This window comes from Leptinotarsa decemlineata, unplaced genomic scaffold, assembly GCF_025532065.1.
Source record: "Leptinotarsa decemlineata unplaced genomic scaffold, Ldec_3_MD MMD2_tig00000576_RagTag_RagTag, whole genome shotgun sequence".
NCBI lineage: Eukaryota > Metazoa > Arthropoda > Insecta > Coleoptera > Chrysomelidae > Leptinotarsa > Leptinotarsa decemlineata.
The window spans coordinates 135,283-149,086 of NW_027412551.1; the positions used below are offsets into that span (position 1 = coordinate 135,283).

Consider the following 13,804-nt stretch of genomic DNA (forward strand, 5'->3'; position numbering starts at 1 on the left):
AATGGGAACGATTTCTTTTGGGTTCTGGGGTATTTCTTGCCGTTTAGGGCATTCAAGTGAGTAAGCGGGGTGATCTCCGCTGCAGTTGGGGCATTTTGGGGTGGATGTTTTCTTGTATTTAGTGGAGAGATGGGCCTCTCCACAGTGGGGACATTTCACTTGATGTGTAGGACATTCTGTTGCCAGATATCCTGTTGAACTGCAAATGTTATAGTACTTGGGGATGGGGGGGAGTGGATTTGTGTTGGACGCTTTGCACTGTGAATGCGTCCAAAAATGGTTACCCCATGGGTGAGGCAATGGGTGTAATGCGTCTTATCGGCGAATCAGAGAGGTAGGGCGGTTCGTAGCTCTGAAGGAAATTCTCCAGATTTTGATGAAATCAATTTTTGCGGTGTTAAGGACTTGATAGGGGTGTGTCCTGTTCTCTCTCTCTGAGTAGCTTTTGCAATATTTCTGGAGTTTTGGAAGAATCTGAGGTTTTTATTAGGGCAGTCTTATTGAAATTCACCTTCAACTCGCTAATGTGTCCCCTGAAGATCTCATTAGTACTTAGAAGGTTGTATAGGGCCTTTTGGTTTGCGTAGTTATCGGGGATTTCCCTGATATTAAATATTTTTTGAGACTGGCTTTCATGTCTGCTGGTAGAGGATAGCTCATTGGAAAGGGATTCTTCGCGTTCGGGAGAGGAGGCTGAGAGCGTGGGAGATGAGTTGTTAGATGGAATAGGTTTTTTTTTGCGTTGAGACGCGTGTGTCTCGTCATTTTGAAAAAGAATCATACGACCTGAGTATTTCCTGAGAATTGGTCCAGGTAATTTGGAAGTTGGGTAGTCGTTGGTCCGGTGGTTTTGTTGTACCTAGCCTTTCGGATTAGGCTCTGTCAACCCTATCGAACGAGTATGATTCGAAGAATCAGGGACTCGTCACGCCTTCAGGTAATACGAGATAATCCTCTGGACTAAGGTAGTAGCACTTCACTTAACTTTCACAATCACATCTTCACTGCATGAGAACTAACACAAGAATGTAGTGAGTGATGAAAATCTGAATATTATTTTCTCTTTCGATATTGAACATTGGGTAAAAAATTCAAAATAATCATAAATTGTGAGCTACTAACATGTTAGTAGCTAATGTGATCTAATATAAAGATTTATATCTTTCCGAATTTGTATTTGTCATATCCAGAAATATAAATCTGAAACAAATTGGAAAAGAATTCAAATAACTTTTGACGCATCATCTTGAAAATACTTTCCAGGGAATAACACGATATTTTAATGTCATCTAAGTTACGCCACTCTATTTTCTAATATTTGAGGACATCCGGTATATTGGATCATTTTCGATGTAACTGAATATGTTATGATTTCTCCTTAATAAAAACATACCTACTCGTATGTCAGAATGGTTAAAACCGATCATTACCGGAATACTCAAATCATACAGAATGATTTTCATTTCATGTAGCATGTAATAAAAACAAAACTTCCAGCATTCAATTTTCCAATAACGACAACGCAATTTCCTGGTAAATATAGTCACGACTCTGCAGTTCAAGTCCTTGTTAGAGCTTTTCAATCAATTATATGTGTAATCATTTCAAAGGGAACTTTGAATGTAAACAAATGTTAGGCGCATGTGTGTGATAAATACCGCTTCAAAAGTTCCGAGAATATATTATAGTTTTCAACAAGTGTATCTATGCCGGTATGTTGAAACTCATATAAAACTCTTCTCCCTAATATACAGTTCTAGTTGGTGGAAAACGTTAATCGGAAACAAGTTCAGTAACTGAAACGGAACTTTATGTTAGGACATTTTAAAATACATAATAATATAGTTAGAGAAAAGAGTAGAAATTCGTGTCGCAACAACTGGAATTGGTAAGAATTGAATTTTCTGTCATTTTTCTTTTAATAACAGTGATTACCAACATTTTCCAAATGAGTACCAATCGCCTGTTGTACATCTTTTGGTTCTTTATATCAGAGATTTGCGAAAATGTATTCGAGCATGTGTATATTTTTCTACAAAAGAAGTTTTTAGACTTGGTGACACTGTGATAACATTTCAGTAGCCTCCGAAGAAATATACCAGTGTCAAAAAGTTATACGCATGAAACATTTGCCACATTTTTACGGGAATATCTTCACTTGCCAATATATTATATTAGACAAGTGAAGTCCGAACTGATGAAATACAAAACTTTCTACCTCTAGTAGTTTCTTGCGTAACGACAGTTGAATTCTCTTTATATGAAATGTAAGTATTAGCAGAAATATGTTTTAGTAATCCTAAAATATCGAATAGTTCGGTACTGCTAGAAACCCGTTTATTTGAGAAGTACGGTTTTCTAATCATTGAAGAGTCAATGTTTAGAATAATAACCGATGCTTCAGTTGTGGTGGAATTATGTGAGCTGAAGATTATGTAGGTCTTATCTTTTAACTTGCGATTCCTAGCTCCGGTTGGACGGTACGCTTTGAAAATCGATTGTCCGGTCATCGGAATCGAATCAGCTTTTCGGACAGCGATTTATTGAATGACTGGAATAAACCAGACACTAACTAGCTGGTTCAAATATAACTAACAATGATTTTGTCATGCAATCGAACTTCAGTGGTGTTTGTTGAATGTCAAGAGTAATGCCATATTAGCAAACCATTTATCGGCAGAGGGGCATGAGTTCAATCGTGGAAAGTAAAATTTCGAAAGTGATAGATTTAAATATTAAAATAGAATAGTGAATAGTCAAATACAATTGAGTTTTTTCCTGTATTGAATCTGTTCTGACCTGTATAAAAAATCAATTTTTGTCAGTATTGATTCGCCAATAGATACGAATCTGTTTTTTCTGTAAAAGCATAACATTTTGCTGTGAACGTTTATAGGTGCTGCAGGCTACGTCATTTTGATCAATTTGAAGTAGTCTTTTTCACACTCTTTAAATTTCCATTGTTGCATTGTTGGATTTGCAAGTGAACTCTCTGTTATATTATTTCTTCATTAGTAAGTGCTACAGAAATATAACTGAAACATCAATGTCCTCTGCTTTAGCAAGTACATCAAGATATCTAGAGTAGATAATACAATTGAATATTCCGCATCACTTCCTACTTGACTTCATTCAATATTATTTTGTCCCAATTTTTTACAGTGAAGATTATTCAACATATTCAACATCTAAAGTACTGTTGTTGTTTCAAAATACCATACGTATCCTTCAAACGACATGGATAATTTTGTCCCCGCTTCAAAATGTTTCTGATTTCGAATTATTGAAAAAAAAACAAATTTAGAGATATTCCTGAGGAATTTCAGGAAAAGATTTCGTTAATTCGACTTCGGTATTCAAACAACACAACTGACACAACTAATTGATGAAAAACTATATTCTTTCATAAATGAGAGCTCTTCAGATCACCATATGAAATTAGCATTTCAATTTCTTTAATTAATTAACTTGGTTTTTGTCAGGAAAATGAACGTATATGCAGTTTTATCCTTTGCAAGGAATTTTATGTGGACCTAGTCGACATTCAAATGAAATAACATAGGACTAGGTCTTCAGCAATCATAGCAGATAGAGTTGATGAAATGTTATTCGTTTCTTGAATGAAGTTCAGGAAAAATTTTCGAATACAATTTATCTTATTGACGCAACTACAAATCCCTCCATTCCAACAAAAGAAATATGATTTCATGATCGCTAAAAACAATGCGATGAAATTATCATAGATGTTGATGAAGTACGATCGAATAATTTCTTGCTTCAATTCGTTATATTATGTTTCAAAGTATGATAACCATAATTTCATTCACAGTCCGAATTGATGCACATGTTCAAGTAAAATCAAGGCAGATATAAAATGTATGTATGAGGGCAGTAGTTCTAACACTTCCTATATTCATTGCCTATCACAAAATTTTGAAAGTAGAGACTTCAGAAGTTTCATAATTTTAAAGTTTGTACCATTTTATTTTGATGGAGTTCATGTTTATATTAGGTTAGGTTAGGTCCAACGTGAGTGGGTCTATTGAACCTTCTACCGCTTACATCTATTCACACTGGACCAAATAAACCCAGCTTCCCAACGAAGCTGATTAGTTTGTATGGTGGGTAGTCTTTCAGGTCAGAAGGTAAGAGTACGGCTCTGTCAAACTTTAAAAATCTTATTCTATCCCCAGCGGGGTAGGCACAAAGTATGTTCTCTGCTGTTCCATCATTTTCCAAACAGAGGCGACACACACTGTCTTCCGACAGTCCCAGTCTCTGCATATGAGGATTCAAATGACAGTACCTGTAAGAAGGCCTGTTAGACACCATAGTTCATCTCTACTGATATCCAACTTCAAAGGGTGAATAAATTCCTTGGAGGGCCCCAATCCTGGAAGATTCTGCCGAAAGTCCATAAATCTTCTTGCCATCCAGGGGTTCAATCTTTGTTTGACAAAGTCTAAAGCAATGCCAATGACAGATTCTGGTCAGATGAAATGGTGGAGTTCATTGTTATATACAGTGCTTTCTAAAGGTGAATTTATTACATCTACAAAATTATTGACGATGTTTTTTTGAAAAGTGTTCAAATAGGTCGTTTTTCAAGTTGTCATTCGAGCATATATCATCCATATACCTACCTCTCATGACGACTCGATTGATAATATTTTTTTATATTGAATACTCAAAAATTCACAGAAAATTTCAAATTAGAGTAACAATATTATTTGAGAATAATTTTTTTGAAGAACTAAGTCAATGTTTCTCACCGTTTTTAAGGTCTATAATCTTCCACATTCTGGAAAACTAAAGAATCTAAATCAATAGACAATCTGCTAATTGAAAGCAAACTGAGAAGTTCACCCCAAAAAGTTACTGTTTAATAAAACTGCTGAAGAGTTCAATTAGTCAATAATCATAAATTCCGACTAAAATTTGAATAATCAGCAGATTTTCTATCAAATTTCAGATCTTGGAGTTATATACCAAAGAAAAGTAAGAAACAAGAGTGGCAATATAACATCAGTTACTTTCGAAGTTTTTGTAGCAATATTACATTATCACAGAAACGATTGCACTGTTTTTTACTTTTGTTCAACTCCGTTCAGTGACTTCGATCTGTTATATTTTCATGATTTCAATGAAATAAAAATAGAAACCAAATTTTTAGAGATGACTGGGTTTAAAAATAAAAATCGCATTCCAGCTTGATAATCAGCATTCAAATGTTCGTGCAAACAATCCATATTTGACCCTACTAGGTCAAAAAATTTAGTTTTGTGGCTCTTTTTTTTTTAATTACCACGCTTTTATTAGCTTCACCTATAAGTATGTATGTTTGTTTGTACCTCTTCTTGTTTGATCTATTCGCGGGCAGATAGCGCTGTACATAACCTCCTTGATATATCGACATTTTTGCTTGATTTATTTCCAGGCAGATGGCTCTGCACGTAATCTCCTTGATATATCTACATCATTGCTTGATCTATTCGCGGGCAGATGGCGCTGCACGTAACCGCCTTGATATAATTCGAACTTACTTTACATGTATTTCTACATCTCATTAACACGCGCTCCTACTGTCATTTGTAACCCTCTTTTGAGCGCCTGCTGCCTTGCGCTTGGTAGCAGATTTTCAGGCTCCCTCTCCGAAGTCGGAAAATGTCAATGGTCATTTTTCTAACCAATATACGGCTGATTGATCCCAACGTTTAGATAAAATAAATATAGTTTGAAAAGACTAAAAAACACGATTTGATAGCGTACGAAACTAAAAAATGAAAAATAAATATAGTATAAAAAACACGCTTTCAAATAAGCTTAAAACAATAACGAACGAAAAATACTAGTATTATTGTGAAAAAAGCGTGGGCGCTTTGTGCTATATTTTTTGTATATCAACCGCCCGTCGCTTTTTTCACAATAATTCTACTATTTTTCGTTCGTTATTGTTTCAAGGTCATTTGAAGAAAAATAAATTTTTAACTTTAGTTCGATGTTCTTTAAAGGCGTGTTTTTCAGTTTTTCAAACATATTTATTTATAAGCATAAATTTCTCCTGAGTAGTCTGCAATTGGTACAGCAATGGTAGTGGGACGGTAGCCTGGTTGGTTGACGTGGGTAATTTGCTCCACTTAATCAATCGACTGCTGTGTGTATCGGTGGTTCAAGCCGCGAGGCCGGTTGATCGATTTACATTTCCTGTCGTTCAACCCGTTAGTCCTTAGCTCGCACAAGTTTCGACTTTTGAGAGTTTTCGTTCGTAGGGAAGCGACAGCTGGTTAACTGAAAAACAGATTTCAAAACAGAAATAGATGTGCAATATCTAACCTATAGTAAAACCAATAATGATTGAGAGTAAAGCGCGTTGTCATATCTAAATTTTACGTTACCAGTTTATAGCAGAATCAAAATATAGTAAGTAGTAGAGTTGTAGGTTGTGGCAAATTATAGATAATACACAATACTAGTACGATTAAAAGGTATTATTTATGACAAAAATCAGTAATGAGCTTGTAATGAGTAATACTTAAATATTTCCTGATTACTGATCAGTTAAAATTCATCATTTTCTGTATAGTGTCACATATTTATTACAACTAGTGGCAACGCTGTACGCAACGATATTTCAAATTGTACTGCGAGTATTTCACTGTCTTGAAGGAGATCATCAGCCACCAAAAGATGACTTTGTGCATATGTGCTGTATTTGTACGTGTGTACCTCCGAATAACCAACCAAGCATTTCTACATCATTAAGTTCCACAATTACAAAATATAAATTAGTTGATATGTGCTCTGATTATACCGGTGTACCAAAATCATCGATTTACAAAATACTAAGAGAAGCAGAAATTCATGGGGACGTACAAACGCCAAAAACTAGTAGCGGACGGAAAAAAAATCACAGTTGATGAAGAAGCCAAAACCAGTATACGCAGAACTATTCACAGTTTCTTTCTCAGAAATGAGCTGCCCACACTACAAACAGTTCTGGAGGCACTTAGCGATCATGAATTGGTCCCAAAAATGGGTAAAGAAACTTTTAGGAAACTTGTACACGAAATGAAATTTACGTACGGAAAAGTTGACAGGAAAAGCATTCTCATTGAACGTCAAGAAATAATAGCATGGAGAAGAAACTATCTAAGAAAAATTGACGAATTTCGGAAGCTCAAAAAAAATTGTACTTCATGGACGAGACATAGGTTAACCAAGGACATACGGTAAAAAAAGTATGGCAGGATGGTAATATAACAAGTGCACGACAAGCCTTTATTGAAGGTTTGTCAGTTGGGTTAAAACAGCCATCTGGAAAAGGTAGTCGTCTGATAGTTACGCATATAGGAAGCGACAGTGGATTTTTACCAAATGGCGAATTAATATTTAAATCTGAGAAAACAGGCGACTATCATGAAGAGATGAATGCGGAGGTGTTTGAAAAATGGTTTGAAGGCATCATTCAACTTGTGGAACCTGGGTCTGTTATCGTCATGGACAATGCCCCATACCAGAGTCGACATTTAGAACCATTACTGAAACAATCATGGAAAAAAGCAGCAATTCAAGAATGGTTAATTGATAAGAACATCCAATATAACAAAGATAGTTTAAAGGCAGAACTACTTCAGCTAACAAAATTACACACAGACAAATATAAAAAATTCGCAGTGGATGAAATGGCGTAAGTCGTGGAATTACAGTTTTAAGGTTACCACCATACCACTGCGAGTTAAACCCAATAGAATTAATCTGGGCACAAGTAAAAGGATATGTGGCACGAGAAAACAGAATATTTAAATTAGTGGACGTGCAACATCACCTACAAGAAGCTATTCGAACTGTTTCTGCAGAAGACTGGAAGAAATGCATGCAGCATGTTTTAAAAGAGGAACAAAAAATGTGGGACGTAGACAACCGTATTGAACACAATATTGAACCAATCATAATTCACTTTGATGATAGCGGTAGCAACAGTGACGAATCTGAGGTTGAAGATTAGACGAAAATTTGTACATTTACATTTATATTATATTGTATTATCAAAATTTTGTAATTTGTATTTTCTAGTGAAAAAAAGTTATATATATATATATATATATATATATATATATATATATATATATATATATATATATATATATATATACAGTGTGTCCAAGATAAGGATCCTAAGCATGGGAATCTCAGTACCTATTGGAGATACAGCTTAGGTTAAATTAGGAAAAAGTTGTGTTCTTTAAAGCTTATTTACATGCCGTTTAGGAACTTGAAGAATTTTCATGGCCTGCTGAGATATTTGGGAAAAACGAGAATTTGACAATATCAATTTTATTTTTTTTCTGACTTTATTTGAAAAGATATCAAAAAATGAATAACACTTTTTCATTGGCACTTTCAAGGTACTACACGATGGTATTTTTAGTTTTCATATCCGACGTTTCGTTTTCAAAAAACCATCATCAACTTTATTTTTTTAAATAGCCCGAAAAAAAAGTACACCCTGTATCTGATTCCATTTTTTATTACGAATTCAACGATGTAACACATGCAATTGTTTTCTTTTTAGTTTAAGGGAAAATTGCATTTTTTCTATTTTTAAAATGTATTTTTAAGTAGGTTAATAATGATTTTTTTAAAGTAATGAAAACAACAAAGAAATTAACGCATTTTTCATTTAATTCAAAGGAGATGTTCAAACAGGTTTCCGTTATTTTCCAAACATAAGTATGATCTTTTAACTGTAGAACTTAAAACATCACGTAACATCTCTGGTGTAATACTGTTAAATGCGACAGTTACACATTCTCGTAACTGCTGTTCAGTTTCAAAAGAATGTTGGTAAACCCGGTTTTTAATAAAACCCCATATGAAGAAGTCCAGAGGAGTTAAGTCAGGGGATTGCGCTGGCCAAGACACTTCACTAAAGGTTCCAATCCACCTTCCAGGAAATCGCTGCGAAAGATACTCTCGTACTTGTCTAGAATTATGTGCAGGAGCACCGTCTTGTTGAAACCAACAGTTATTGACCTGTGCTAGAGGTAAATTATCTAAACAGTCTTCTACATAGTTTTGCAATAAATGATGGTATCGTTCGGCGGTCAAAGAATTATAGTAAAAAAACGGACCTAGTATTTTAGTTCCTAAAATTGCACACCACATATTAAACCCAAAACGTTCTTGATATCTTGATATTTTCTTAACACGCGGATTTTGCTGAGCCCAGTAATGCGTATTGCGGCGGTTGAAGATACCATTATTAGTGACCATACTTTCGTCGGACCATATTATTTTTGAAGGGAAATTATAATCTCCTTCACACGCGCGTGTATACCATTCGCAAAAATTTCGTCGCCGTTCGAAATCCCCTGGTTTAAGTCCTTGGCAAATCCTAAATTTATAGGGGTGATATCTATTTTTACGCAAAATAAATTGAGCTGTGGATTTGGCTACTCCTACATTATTTTCGATTTGCCTAGTTGATATTTCAGGGTTCTCAACAACTGCTTGTAAAACATTATTTTGGGCTTCTTCTGAAGATTCCTTTTTTCGAGATAAAACAGGCTTTTTAAATGAACCATATTCTTTTAAATTTCGAGCCAGCTCTAAGAAAATGGACTTACATGGCTGCTTTCTTTCTGGATATGTATTAAGATACATTGCTGCTGTATTTACAGTATTTTTGTGGCACAAAATGTATCACGTTAGCATGTCAAACTTTTCTTCATGGCTATAATGCTCACCCGGCATATTCGACGATAATAACACAATATTATCTATTCAACAATAAACAATAATAACGACAACAGTAACAATAACGTTTTGTGTTATTTGCGTTTGCAACGCCTACTTAAAGATTTTTTTGAAAATAGAAAAAATGTAATTTTCCTTTAAACTAAAAAGAAAACAATGGCATGTGATACATCGTTGAATTCGTAATAAAAAATGGAATCAGATACAGGGTGTACTTTTGTTTTGGGTCATATAAAAAAATAAAGTTGATGATGGTTTCATGAAAACGAAACGTCGGATATAAAATCTAAAAATACCATCGTGTAGTACCTTAAAAGTGCCAATGAAAAAGAGTTATTCGTTTTTTGATATTTTTTCAAATAAAGTCAGAAAAAAATAAAATTGATATTGTCAAATTCTCGTTTTTCCCAAATATCTCAGCAGGCCATGAAAATTCTTCAAGTTTCTAAACGGCATGTAAATAAGCTTTAAAGAACACAACTTTTTCCTAATTTAACCTAAGTTGTATCTCCAACAGGTACTGAGATTCCCATGCTTAATATTGTTAATTTATTTGGTACTTACTATAAATACACGATTATTACTAATGACTACAACGATTAGGTAAATTACGATATTGCAAAGTTTTAATGAAATAAATAAAAAATGTGTATGAATATTTTAACTAATTGTACTAAGAATTTTTCTTTCATTCTCAACCCCCTCAAAAATTAATAAGCACGCCCCCGATTTGCTGTCAACTGGGCTTACTTCTACTCTCAATCATTATTGGTTTTAGTATAGTTTATAAATTCTCTTATCATTCGGCCATTGAATTGTGAACAATAGCTGAACATTTTTCGAGGTGTATCACTTTCTACTTCTTATGATGTCATTTTCTAATGCAAAATATTTAAATATTTAAATGCATCCGTTCGTAGAATTTGATTTCAGCTGAACAACATATCTCTATGTACTACTAATACATTCAAGGAAACCTCGGTTAAATAATTCCTTATTGAAGGATTGGTGAACTGGGACATATCGAATAGTCGGGAAGATCATCACATTTACCCGCCATGGACTATTCTAAGCAATTATTCCAAATGTGAATTTCATTTTAATGAATCTGAAAATATGAAGGCGTCAAGAAATTCGCTCAATCACTCCAATAATAATAGATTAGATTAGGACGATTTCACGCTGAAAACGGACAGTAGTTATGATCTCCTTTAATAATATTCCAGTAAAATACTTTCCAAAACCTCCCATGAATTTTGTTGTTTTCTCAATTCATAATTTCAACATATTTCATTGAGTGGAGTGTTAAAAATTATTATCTAAAAAACTTGTCTGAGCATTTAACCAATTCGTTATGGATTTTCATAGACCAATTCCATCACATAAAGATTTTCACAAGCGACATCTAACGATTTGATCCTCACAAACTTTATTTTTGAAGTATCACGACATGTTTCGCTATCAAATAAAGTTTGTGAAGATCAAATCGTTAGGTGTAGTTTGTGAAATTACTATGAATCTTCGTCAAGTAACGGTCTAATCAATCAGAAAAAAAACATAACCATTTCATAAAAATCATTTTTTTACTTTTGGGGAGCACTTTTATATAAAATTGGAAGAAAGTGAATTATGTTTTTGGCATTCTGATAACGTTTCTATTATAGAAAACAAATATTGATTGCTATAATTTTCATAATGAAAATTTCACAAAACAGTGGAACCTGTCAAGCAGTCCTGCTTGAGGAAGCTTCATTATAGCAAAACGTGATATTTTCACCTTCCATAATAAAAATAATAACTCTAAATCTACTTTTGAATATTCAATTTTTATTTGATTGGTGCTTAAATATCTGTTCTAACAAGTGCATTGCTATACAAACTTTCAGAAATGAATATTCAATATAGAAATAACAACTAGGATTAACGTAGGTCATACACTTTTTGAATTCTTCACGGTACAATGAATAAATAATGTTTGTATGGACGTCTCCAATGCCACGAAAGCAAAGTTCATCACCTTCAACAGACAAAACCCACATCGATTTCCCCCTATTCCAACTGAGGTACAAAAGGACAATGTGTACGCACTTTGTTTTGACTAGAAGCCTCTTCATCGATTTTCAGACCTGCGGTAGATATGCCAGTAGTTACGAAACGTATAAAATGATTAATCGAAGCGTTCAAAAGAAATCAATTATCATTTCCTTTGGTTTGATATCACGATAATTTATTTTCGAGAAGAATATGAATACAGCGGGAAAGCATCGCAAATTTGTTTTCAAAAAGAATATATGCCGAAAAATATGATTTTCATTATCTTCAGATTGTCACGCGTATACCATATAACCATATTTTCAACAAAAAAATATCTAGAATTTACAACTAGTACATTGTACTAGTTGCAGATTATTTTTGTATCTGCAGATGCAGTGTGGTTATTGTAGATTTCCCGAAGTTTCCGAGAATTTTAAAGAGTTATCCATCGGTTGAAATAGAACTTGATTATACTGGGTGACCCGGAACCTATTTACCCCCCTGTATCTTCATTGTTATTTTATATGGATGTTTCAAATTCGGTATTTCAATTTAATGTTATGACTGTAGATTTTGTCAAGTATCAAACCACATTTAATAATATTTAATGATACTACCAGTTTGAACGGAAGCGCATCCAATTTTTATATTTCAAATGGAAAGTATGTATTTTTTTTAAATTACGATTTGATATAAAATTACCTTCCCAATGATATGTCACAATCATACCTCCAATCTGCCGACATAATTGAGATTTTATAAAAAAATACTTTTTGTATCCCCTTCGTAGCAGAACATTTTCATGAAAGTATGCTATGGAAGATTGAACAATATTGTGTAAGTAACAATAACTCATGGGCAAACTTTTTATACAATGATTTTTATGCAGACTAACTATTTTTGCAATTTTAGTTTTTCTCCATTTATCAACATCAATACAATCATTTCTTCTAAATGCTAACTCAGGAATTTTTAAAGTTGGTTAGAAACTCCAATACATGAATAAACCTCCATACTTTTGTGTTCTATTTATTTTTTATGAAAATGATTTCCATTGTATACCTACATTTGTATTGAACCTTTCAACTTAATGTTACTTGACTATGGAATTAAATTCGTTGAATTGTTCTGTCGTTGTGATTACGTCAAACTGTTGACATTTCGAATGTTCTGAATTGTCTAAGATAATCATTTGTGAAATAAACAACTACTACCGATTTTCCCAAACTGAAAAAGTTGATATGCTGTTGATTCATGGAGAAGCAAGGAACAAATCCTGTTTAGCCTTGCGTCTATACCAGGAGAGATATCATAACCATCCGCAACCAAGTATTAGAAACTATTTTGCAATAATGGAGTCACAATTCAGGAAAGAACGGAATAATTATGAGGGGGAACATGTTATTGTAAGCGAAGATACGGTGATCACTATTCTAGCAGCGGTTGAAATTGATCCAAATACATCATTGAGGTAAATCGAATATGAGGCCGGGGTGCCTAGAGAAACAGCAAGACACATTTTGAAAAAAATACCGCTATCTTCCATTGAAATATCAAATTCATCAATATTTGTATGAAAATGATGCGCGGAGAAGGATTCTGTATTGTAACTGGATTATACGCTTTACAAACGATGATCAATTCAATAGAAATAATATACACTATTGGGCACAAGAAAATCCGCATGTGTTCAGAGAGGGAAGACACCAGGAAAGATTCGGATTCAATGTTTCGCTAGGAATTTTTGGAACCAGAATAGTGGGACCAATTGTTTTTGATGGAACTCCAACAGGTGAACAGTACCTACAAATTTCGAATGATGAAATCCAAAATTTTATTGAAGACATTCCCTTAGCGACACGTCGTGTTACGTATTTCCAAGAAGATGAAGAATCCTTCACATAATTCGAACGTACCAGGTCATCTCACTAGAACCTTCAACGACAATTGGATTGGTACTCATGGTCCAGTCCGTTGGCCACCAAGGTCAGCAGACCTCACACCAGTTGATTTT

General features: G+C 34.0%; 1 protein-coding gene across 1 annotated transcript in view; it reads left to right on the forward strand.

Moving 5' to 3' along the window:
* Positions 1-1,701: 1,701 nt before the first annotated feature.
* The window catches only part of LOC111502935 (uncharacterized), a 53,606-nt gene continuing 41,503 nt past the window's right edge, over positions 1,702-13,804 (forward strand). The window contains exon 1 of the mRNA XM_023157120.2: positions 1,702-1,888. The gene's annotated coding sequence lies outside the window, so the exon portion shown is untranslated. The remainder of the gene's footprint in view (positions 1,889-13,804) is intronic.